The sequence below is a fragment of the Musca domestica genome, unplaced genomic scaffold, assembly GCF_030504385.1.
Source record: "Musca domestica strain aabys unplaced genomic scaffold, Musca_domestica.polishedcontigs.V.1.1 146, whole genome shotgun sequence".
Lineage (NCBI taxonomy): Eukaryota > Metazoa > Arthropoda > Insecta > Diptera > Muscidae > Musca > Musca domestica.
In genome coordinates, this window is record NW_026712202.1 from 488,478 (window position 1) to 500,596 (window position 12,119).

Here is a 12,119-nt window from a genome sequence, read left to right on the forward strand (position 1 = left end):
ACTGCTAATGAAACCGTCACACGCTGCCCGAATGTTGCTCTGCGGTATTTTGGCACATTCCCGCCGAAGCGCTTGCTTGAGGTGATCGACACTTTGGTATTTTTTAGTGCCAACCTTGCGCTCCAAAATACTCCAGACACAATAGTCCAACGGATTGGTATCCGGAGATTTTGGTGGCCATTGTCCACTGGAAATAAAGCGAGGAACCTCATTTTGTAACCATTCTTGGGTGGCGCGTGCTGAGTCCTGTTGAAATGTCCAAGGTCTGCGGCAAAAATGTTTGCATGCCCAAGGCTTTAATACACCCTCCAGAATATTTTCGCGATAATATTCGGCATTAATTCTGATGCCACGATCGATTAATACGAGCGGAGAGCGACCATCGGCTGTTCTGGAGGATATGTGGAAGGCATTTCCAATTCTGAATCGATTTTCACTAAATTTTACGGAGATATTTTCATCTTTTATCCCAAACAAGTTAAAAAGCAGTAAGTTCGGCCGGGCCGAGCTTTGAATACCCTCTACCATTTGGAACGAATTTGGAAATTTTCAAAAAATAAAATCCGTTAAAAATTATCTTTAAAACTTAAACACACCGAATATAGCCGAATTGGGGTCTATAAGTGGACCTACATAACCATTGTTTGCCATAAGCTATTACACTATTCAAATTTGAAACGTGAAATAAACGGTGAATAATGTAGCTAAAATCATCAAAATACCGTATATAGGGTTGTACCTTCATATCTGACCTGCATAGACAATTCTCTGTCACAGGCTTCAAATACGACATTTCAAACAATTTCAGTGGGTATTGTACCTAAAATTGTCAAAATACCGAATATTGGGAGGTACTGATATATGAGACATGGACCTGCATAGACAATTTTCTGTCACAGACTGTGGTTCCCATTACGAACTCTAAATACGTAGTTTGAAACTATTCGCCGGAAATAATGACGTTAAAATTATCAAATTACCGAATATTGGGAGGTACCGTTATACGGGGGCTATACGAAGACGTGGGCCTGCACAGTCAATTTTCTGTCTTAGGCTGTAGTATCCCTTAGGGACTTCAAATATCAAATTTGAAACAATTCCGGTGAATAATGCCGTTAAATATTCAAAATATCGAATGTCGGGAGGAAACGTTGTTATGGGACGAAAACGTGGAGCTGCAATTTTCTGTCTTAGGCTGCAGTATCGATTGCGAACTTCAAATACCAAATTTGAAACAATTTGGTGTCTAATATCATTAAAATCATCAAAATACCGAATATCGGGAGGTTCCGTTATATAGGGGCTATACGAAGACGTGAACCTGCACAGACAATTTTCTGTCATAGACTGTAGTATCCGTTACGAACTTCAAATATCAAATTTAAAACAATTCCGGTGAATAACGTCGCTGCAATCATCAAAATACCGAATAGAGGGAGGTTCCGTTATATGGGGGCAATTTTCTGTCTTAGGCTGTAGTATCTATTACGAACTTCAAATACCAAATTTGAAACAATTTCGGTGAATAATGTCGCTAAAATCATCAAAATACCGAATATCGGGAGGTTCCGTTATATGGGGGCTGTACCAAAAACACCGCTAAATCGACATAGAATTTCATGCTGATCAAGAATATATACTTTATGGGGTCTAAAATTTATATTTCGAGTTTTTAAGATAGGGGTTTGAAATTTGATAGTGATCTTTGGATTACATCCAGAATCTTTGGTACAGAAAATGATCATATCGGTCCACGTTATGGTTACAAAATAAAAAAAGTAAAATGACGGGCCTTCATATACATTTTGCAAGAACAACTTTATTTATTTTTCTTTACCAAATTTTTACGGCAGTTTTTTATAAATATACCATTTGCTTTGAAATAATCGTCAAAAATTATTTACTTCTAAATATTTTGGTCGGGTTTGGTGCTTTTATCTTTTGGTGATTTTCAAAACTGGCACACGTTTCAGACTCATAACAAGTGTATTGCGAAACTCTAGATCAATGTATTTGAAATCCGTAGAAAATTTAAAATTTCTCAACAATTTTGCCAAAGCCATTTTGGTAGACAAAATGCCATATTTTTGTCCTGTGAAAATAAATAAATGTATTATTTCTTTTTCCACTCAAAATTACCAACATACCTATACAAGTTCTTATCCCCTTCGTAAATGGAATAAATGCATACGGATGTTTACCCTCCATATTACTGGGTAGAAAATTATCCGGATTAAACTTTGCAGCATCTGGTCCCCAAATATCTTTACGTCGATGTAAGGCAAACATATTGATGACAATTTCCATACCGGCCGGTAAAACCATGCCATTCGATAGTCGTATATCTTGGGTATTTTGGCGCGCGAGTAAAGGTATCGGTGAAATAATTCGCATACTTTCATTAAGCACCAAATCAATGTAGACCATATCTTGAATATCAGCATAGGTCACCTCGAACTCTCCCGCCTCAGGAAACATGGCGAGTAACTCTTCGTAGGCTTTTTGTTGGTATTCGGAAACATGGCAAGTAGAATTAGTGCAAATCCAATTGTATTAGCTGTTGTTTCTATGGCCTGGAATTATTTCAAATTATTGAAAGATTTTTTTTGGGAGGGGTGGAAACAATTATAATTACTCCGGCAATGATGGTATTCGATTCGTCTTCCACATGTTTCATTGTAAAAATGTCTTTTCTTAGAAGTTCAACAACTTGATCGATGAAAATATTCTTGTGTCCGCTATCTCGTTTGCTGGCATTATTTGTTTCACTCAATTTCTTTCCTATTATCTGTCAAAAAAGTAAAATAAAAAAATAAAGAAATAAAATAAAAATAAATACATAATAAAATAATAAATAAAAAAACAGTAAGGAAAGCTCAAAAGTCGGGCGGGGCCGACTATATGATACCCTACACCACTATGCATATTTAGTAGAGCTCTCGTAAAAAGGTTAATACAGGGCATTTCAGAGCTCTATGAGATATTTGGTACAAAATCAAAATCTATCGTGCATTTTACGAACTATAGCTATCTTTGAACCGGGTTTCTCCAAATTTGACGTATTAGCTTCTAGACTGAATTCGGTCTTATGTACAAAAATTCAGGTGATTTGGGCTGATATTGGCCATTTGTTGCACAATTAACACGAAATCGGATGAAGATACATATGGGTGCTATATCCAAATCTGAACAGATTTTGATAAAATTAAAATCGACTATTTTTGGGCTTTATCTGATATCTGGTACCAAATATCATTCCTGTGAAGAGTATATTACGAATGTAAGGGAGTTAAAGAGCAAATCGGATGAAACATATATATATGGGAGCTAGAGCTATATCTGACCCGATTTTTACTAAAATTTGTGTACTTGCTTCTAAGCTGGTTTCGGTCGGATTTGCCAAAATTGATGCTATTACGGCCATTTGGTGGTCAATCACCCGAAATCGGATGAAGATATATATGGGAGCTATATCCAAATCTGAACCGATTTCGATAAAATTACAAACAGCTATTTCTGGGCTGCATCTTATATCTGGTACCAAATATCATTCTTGTGGAGTGCATATTACGAATGTGAGAGGCTTAAACACCAAATCGGATAAAACATATATATGGGAGCTATAGCTGTTTCTGAACCGATTTTCTCCAAATTTGTTGTATTTGCTTCAAGGCTAATCTCGGTCACATGTGCCAAGGTTCGGGCCATTTGGGCTGATATTGGCCATTTGGTGGTCAATTAACCCGAAATCGGATGAAGATATATATGGGAGCTATATCCAAATCTGAACCGATTTCGATAAAATTTAAAACAGCTATTTCTGTGCTTCATCTAATACCTGGTACCAAATATCACGGTTGTGGAGTGCATAGTAGGAATGTGAGGGACTTAAGATCAAATCGGATGAAAGATATATATGGGAGCTATAGCTATATCTGAACCGATTTTCTCCAAATTTGATATACTTGCTTCTAGGCCGAACTCGGTTGGGTGTGCCAAAATTCAGGTAATTTGGACTGATAGTGGACATTTGGTGCACATTTAACCCGAAATCGGATGAAGATATATATGGGAGCTATATCCAAATCTGAACCGATTTCGATAAAATTTAAAACAGCTATTTCTGTGCTTCATCTAATACCTGGTACCAAATATCACGGTTGTGGAGTGCATAGTAGGAATGTGAGGGACTTAAAGATCAAATCGGATGAAAGATATATATGGGAGCTATAGCTATATCTCAACCGATTTTCTCCAAATTTGATATACTTGCTTCTAGGCCGAACTCGGTTGGGTGAGCCAAAATTCAGGTAATTTGGACTGATAGTGGACATTTGGTGCACATTTAACCCGAAATCGGATGAAGATATATATGGGAGCTATATCTAAATTTGATCCGATTCTCACCAATTTCAATAGGGTTCGTCCTTGGGCCAAAAAAATATTGTTTGGAGAATTTCATCTCAATCGGATAATAAATGCGACCTGCATTTTGTTCACAAGAATACATGGACAGACGGACGGACGGACGGACGGACGGACGGACGGACAGACGGACTGACATGCATAAATCGACTCAGAAAGTGATTCTATGAAGGTTCTCAAAAGTAACTATGGGTCTATCTCGTTTCCTTCTCCATGTTACAAACAAATGCACAAAGACATAATACCCTTACCACTATGTGGTGTAGGGTATAAAAATAAAATATTAATTAATTGAATAAGCCTCAAATCTGCTATAAGACTCCCAAGGTTTTATATACTATTCAAGTTTTTCTTATGTCAGGAAGAATAATGGGGAAATGTTTACCATTGATACCAAAAAGTCTTTAAAATCCTTCATTTTGAAGTTTACCGAGGAGGTTATTAGTAAAACCATTGCACAATGGGCCAAAAGTAACCTTAATATGAAATTTTAGAATTTCAACTATATTCCTTTGACCAACGGCACGTTTTGTGGCATTTTGAACTTTTCGAAAGTTCATAGTACAATTTTTCAAAACCACCTTCATATCTCAATTCCAAATACCAGCAGAGACCTCAATATCAAATTGGAGGATTTCAGCTCAACCCCTTTTACCAAATACACAGTTTAGTATCACTTAGTTCTTTTCGAACAATTGTGGTACACATTTCCAAAATGAACTCAATATCTCGATTCCAGATAGCAACCGAGACATCTATACCAAATTTCAGTAGTTCAGCTCTATTCCTTCATCCAATACCAAAAGTACAAATTTCCAAACCCATCTCCATATCTCAATCTTAGATACTAACAGAGATCTCAATATCTTAGATACTAACAGAGAGCTCTATCCCTTCATTCAATTACAAATTTCAACCAATACCAAATTTACTACCATTTAGTACTTTTTGTACAAATATAGTACTCTTTTCTCAACCCACTACCATATTCCGCCCTTATCCCTTCACCCTATATCCAATTTAGTTTCATTTAGTACTTTTCGTACAATTATTGTAAAAATTTCCAAAACCTTCTCCATACCTTATCCACAGACACCAACAGCCACCTACATCAAATTTCAGGATTTCAGCTCTATTCCTTTACCTTGCACCAAATTTAGTACTTTTCGTGTAAATATAGTACAAACTTCCAAACTGATCTCTATATCTCAATCTCAGATACTAACAGAAACCTCAACATCAAATTTGAGAATTCCAGCCCTATTCCTTCATCCAATACCAAATTTGGTACCATTTAGTACTTTTCGAAAAATTATAGACACCAACAGTGACATCTATATCCTAATTTATCCCAATTTAGTACAACTTAGTACTTGTCGTTCAATTAAAGTAGACATTTCCAAAGCCACCTCCTTATCTTAACTGACAACAGTGACAGTGACCAACAATGACATCTATACCAAATTTCAGGATTTTCGCTCTATTTTTTTCACCCAATACCCAATTTAGTACTATTTAGTACTTTTCGTACAAATATTGTACAAATTTCTAAACCCACTTTCAACTCTCAAACACAGACACCAACAGTGACATCCAAAGCTAAGCTTAGTACTATTTAGTACTTTTCGAACAATTATAGTACACATTTCCAAAACCACCTCCATAACTCAATTCCAGATACCAACAGATACTTCATCAAATTTGAGAACTCCAGTCCTTTTCCTTCATCCAATACCAAATTTAGTACCTTTCGAACAATTATAGGCACCAACAGTGGCGTCTTTATTAAATTTCAGGACTTACGCTTTATTTTTTCACCCAATATCCAATTTAGTACCATTTAGTACATTTCGAACAATTATAGGCACCAACAGTGACATCTATATCAAATTTCAGGATTTTAGCTCTACTCCTTCATCCAAAGCTAAGCTTAGTACTATTTAGTACTTTTCGAACAATTATAGTACACATTTCCAAAACCACCTCCACAACTCAATTTCAGATATCAACAGATACCTTAACATCAAATTTGAGAACTCCAAACCTATTCCTTTACCCAATACCAAACTTAGTACCACTTAGAATTTCTTGAACAATTAGAGTACACATTTCCCAAATCATCTCCATATCTCAATTCCTGATACGAACTAGAAGGCTCAATATGAAATTTGAGGATTCCAGTCCTATCCCTTCACCCAATACCAAATATAGTACCATTTAGTACTTTTCATGCCCTTGTAGTACACCTTTCCAAAACCACTTTTTTATCACAAACCTACCACAAGACGGACCGCAATACAAAATTTCAAAATTCCAGCTTCATCCGTTCATGATAAACTAAACTGTTCCGAATGTGGTACCATTTAGTACGGTTCGCACACATTTCCAAAATGAACTTCATGTATCAAATTTACCTTCCAACCTTGATTCGCATATCAGATCTCAGTTGTTTGCTCTATCTGGTGTCATTTTAGAATTTTTCGTAACTATAAAGTTAGAATTTCCAAGAACTCTTTGGTACATATATTCCGCACTCCATCAGATTTTAGAATTCTAATTCATTCCTTCTGTTTAAAACCAAGAATTTAATATTTGGTACATTTTGGTACTATTCGTACCCTTTTAGTAAGAATTTCCAAAAATCCCAGCCTTATCATACGCCTACTCACCAAGACTGATCCACGTCCAAAATTTCTAGGCTCATCCTATTTGTCTGGGTGTTGATTGTGTCAGTTATTTCACTACTCTTTTTATACCCTCAGCCATACGACCAGAGAGGGTATATGTCATTTGATACGGCCAAAATGTGCCTCATCGAAATTACGGTTTTAGACCCTAGGTCCCTTTGGACCAAATCCGTTTCAGGAAATTTGGGGTCGATCTAGCGATGTCCGTCTGTCAGGCTGCTGCGCACGATAACTCTCGAGGGGAGTATATTAGATCGAGTTCAGAGATGGGCAATATCGGTCCACTCCATCCCAGTACCTCTGCCACAAAGGGTCAAAATTTTGAAAATTTTTAACTCTTAAAAAAGTGATGTTAGTGTCCGAATGTCTTCAAATTACGCACATCGTAATATTTTTATTAACTCAATGTCTGGTATGAAGATGGAATATATCACACCTTCTGGTAACGCCCCCACAAAAGGTCACAATTTTGAATATTCTTGAAGCTCATAAAACACGAAATCGACATCCGATTCCATTCAGACTTGGCACATATCAATATTTCTATAAAGATGGTAGAGATCGGACCGTTTATTCTGGTACCTCCCCCACAAAGGGTCAAAGTTTTGCATAACAAAAACGATTATAAAATCCGAAATAGTCTCTTCAAACTACTCGCCTCACAATATTTTTATTAAGCCTATGTCTGATGTGAAGATGGTATATATCGGTTCCCTTCTGGCACCTCCCTGACAAAGGTTTAACATTTTTCCATGAAACTTATAAAACGGGAAATTAACATCCGATTCTATTTGGACTTGGTACATCTCAATATTTCCATCAACACAAGATCTGTTATAAAGATGGTAGAGATCGGATCATTTCTTCTGGTACCTCCTACAAAAAGGGTTCAAGATTCTGAAAAACAAAAAGCTCCAAATATTTTTGCTGACACAGGATCACAACTAAAGGCTGGGGGTATACATCTATCGGCGAAACCGACTGATACGATTTTACTGGTACTATTTTACTACATATACAGTCTTCTCACTTACCTCCCGAATAATTCCATAATTTTGTTTCTGGACAGTGTTCAAAGGTTCGTACACACCCAATATTTTCCGAACCCAATCAATGGCCAACCATGGCGAGAATACCATTTCAGTTATACTTGGGATAATTCTAAAGGGGATGTGAGAATAAGACACAAACGTTAAATTTGTCATGTCATATGTCTTTTTTCCTTACATTTGGAAATTAGTTTTTATTTGAAGAAATTTGTTGCCTCCATCCTCTTCGATTCCCATAGTTGTTCCTTTAAGTGAGTGGTTTTTAAAAACGACTCTATCAAGATCTTAACTCGCAACCGTACTTACTCAAAGCTGTATTCAATGCATAGTCTTGCAATACATTTATAACATCCTGGCATTCGGTCATTTCAGTGAAAACTTTTAAGAGTTTATTCACCTCTCGATTGAATATCGGAATAAAGCTAAGCAATACTTTATGGTCAAATGCGGGATTTAAAAATTTTCTATGAGCACTCCATTCTGGATCTGTAAGTGAGAAAATTCGTTAATCTTAAGGTAACGTATTAGTAGATGAATAGCTGGAGATTAGGGACATATAGGTCGACTTAATGCATTTACCTGGTGAAGTTAAAATACCAACTCCAATTCCCTTTTCAAATGGCTTGTAAACAACACTTTTATTTGTACAGTGCGGTGAAGTTAAAATGTCCCGAATAATATCCGGTTCGGTTACAACAAAAATCGGATAGTGCGCCAACCATGTGTAAGCCAAGGGACCATATATTTCGGTGATATCGTTAACAACATCCATTGGATCTAGAAATGTAAAAAATTTCACATTATTAATCCTAAGATATCACATAGGAAGATAAATAGCTGGAGGTTAAGTTGTTAGCCGAACAACGACAAAATTTAATTGTCAAAATTGGTAGCCATTGCATCAAGATGCGAAACTTTTTTCGATGCCGTGAATTTTGGCGAGGTAAATTACAGAACATGCAGAGCTGGATATGCTTATTATACCGAAAAGAGATAAAATAAAGTCAAATGTGTGTTTAAACACACAAAAGAGATAAAGAAGAAATGTTTTAATCATGGAATTCAGATGGTCAAAATTCGAGGGTGTAAGAATTATCAAAAGAAAAATGTCTTCGCCAGGAATGGGTTTACTATCTCTGATGACAACATTTTCCCTTTGAGATAAATGTTAGATTTTGTAAGGTCAAGCAATGCCCGGCCAGATAATCATTATTTCAATTGTAATGCTATCAAATCTTTGTCTGCATTTTGTGGCATACTTTAAGGCTGTCGATAAATTTGACAGAATAGACGTACCCCAATGGATATATTTATTAACAACACATATGTAACAAGTTAAAAAGCAGTAAGTTCGGCCGGGCCGAACTTTGAATTTGAAATTTGCAACGAATTTGAAAATTTTCAAAAAATAAAATCCGTTAAAAATTCTGTTAAAACTTTAAAAATACCAAATATAGCCGATACATTGGGGTCTCTACGACGTGAACCTACATAGGCTTTGTTTGCCATAAGCTAAAATCATCAAAATCCCGTACATAGGAAGGTTGTGATATATGGGGCCTATAAGAAGACCTGGACATGCATAGACAACTTTCATAGGCTGTAGTATCCATTACGAACTTCAAATACCAAATTTGAATCAATTCCGGTGAATAATTTGGTTAAAATCATCAAAATACCGAATATGGGGAGGAACAGTTATATGGGGGTTATGCGAAGACGTAGACCTGCACAGAAAATTTTCTGTCATAGGTTGTAGTATCTCTTTGGAACTTCAAATATAAATACAAATTTGAAATACAAATTTGAAACAATTCCGGTGAAAAATGTCACTAAAATCACCAAAATACCGAATATGGGGAGGAACAGTTATATGGGGGTTATACGAAGACGTAGACCTGCACAGAAAATTTTCTGTCATAGGTTGTAGTATCTCTTTGGAACTTCAAATATAAATACAAATTTGAAATACAAATTTGAAACAATTCCGGTGAAAAATGTCACTAAAATCACCATAATACCGAATAAGCGTGAGATCGGGTGAATATATATAGATATAATCTCTATAACATTCAGCAGAGGTAGCCCGACGTCAAGGAAGTGGACAGAAGAAAACAGCAACATCAGCAGAAATGGTTCGTAAAGTAATGAAGCGACTTGACCGAAGCGCGCGTCGCAGTTGCCGAAAAATGGCTCGTGAGTTGAACATATCACAATATTTCATTCGGCAAATATTGAAAAATGAGCTCGGGGTAAAGCCATTGAAATTTAAAAAAGTACAAGAAGTTACACCTCAAACGAAAGAAAATAGACTCGAAAGAGCTAAAGAGTTGCTTCGCTTGGCCGAAAGTGGTGAACTGCCGAATTTGGTTTTATCCGATGAGAAAAAATTCGTTGTCCAGCAGTTTGTAAACAAACAAAATGATCGTGTTTACTTGCCTAAGAGGTCAGCTGAAAATGTGTACCTTCGGTTGGTCACCATAACTCAAGAGCCGGCTATGGTTATGGTGTGGGCCGCCATAACAGCCGATGGTCGCTCTCCGCTCGTATTAATCGACCGTGGCATTAGAATAAATTACGAATATTATCGCCTTGGGCACGCAAACATTTTGGCCGCAGACCTTGGACATTCCAACAGGACTCAGCACCATCGCACTCAGCACGCGCCACCCAAGAATGGTTATAAAATGAGGTTCCTCGCTTCATTTCCAGCGCACAATGGCCGCCAAAATCTCCAGATACCAATCCGTTGTACTATTGTGTCTGGAGTATTTTGAAGCGCAAGGTTGGCACTAAAAAATACCAAAGTGTTGATCACCTCAAGCGAGCGCTTCGTCTGGAATGGCCAAAATACCGCAGAGCAACATTCGAGCAGCGTGTGACGTGTGGTTTCATTGGCCGTTTGAAGGCCATAATTCGTGCCAAAGGTGACCAATACGAACAAATCTAAACTTATTCTTAAAGTTGATGGTATTTCCGACATTTTTTGCTTTCATTCAATAAAATTTAAAAAAAGTGAAAATTATGTCTTTTGACTTTGTTGCAGTTTTTTTATCTCACCCTGTATACACACAGATACACTTATATGAACACTCACCTTTCATTCGATCACTCATATCCAATGATATTCCCAGAAATGGATAACCCATGCGACCAGGTATTTTCAACATCAATGCATAGTATTTTCGTCGACTCCACAGCCAATATAGCCAGAAACACACGATAACACATAAATACCAGAGTAACATATTTTTCTACAAACTGATTTGGTAATAAAAACACCAGTCTTAATACTTCGAACTTATTCGCGCAAGTGGACCAATGTTCTTGCAAATGACTGTTTTAAATATTCTGCAAATATGCACCAACTATAATTGGATTAATTGTTTCTTTAATTATCGGATAAGAAGTGTTCGTAATGAGCTCAGATGAATGATCTATATTATTTTGAAAATAAATTGCGTTCTTGGAGACAAAGCTGAACTTTTTTCTATTGAGAATGCAAGTCGTGGACGTCTGACCTTATATAGCAGTTTGTAACGGGGAACTACGTAAATTCATGAACAAAGTTATATTTTATTTTTATTTAGTGTCCGATTTATGTATGTCAGTCCGTCCGTCTGTCCATGCATTATCCGATTGAGAGGAAATTTTCCAAACAATATTTGTTTGGCCCAAGGACGAACTCTGTTGAAATTGGTGAGAATCGGTTCAAATTTGGACGTAGCTCCCATATATATCTTCAACTGATTTCGAGTTAATTGTGTACTAAATGGCCAAAATCACTCCAAATGATCTGACTTTTAGCAGATCCGACCTAATTCAGTCTAGAAGCAAGTTCATCAAATTTGGTTTGGTGTTAAAGCCCCTCACATGAGTAATATGCACTCCACAACAATGATATTTGACACCGGACATCAGATACTGCTCGAAAATTTCTCGGACAAATTTTATCGAG

General features: G+C 36.6%; 1 pseudogene; it reads right to left on the minus strand.

Annotated features, from left to right (window-relative positions):
- Nucleotides 1-1,849: 1,849 nt before the first annotated feature.
- On the minus strand, nucleotides 1,850-11,409 carry LOC109612402 (probable cytochrome P450 313a4; annotated as a pseudogene).
- Nucleotides 11,410-12,119: the final 710 nt, after the last annotated feature.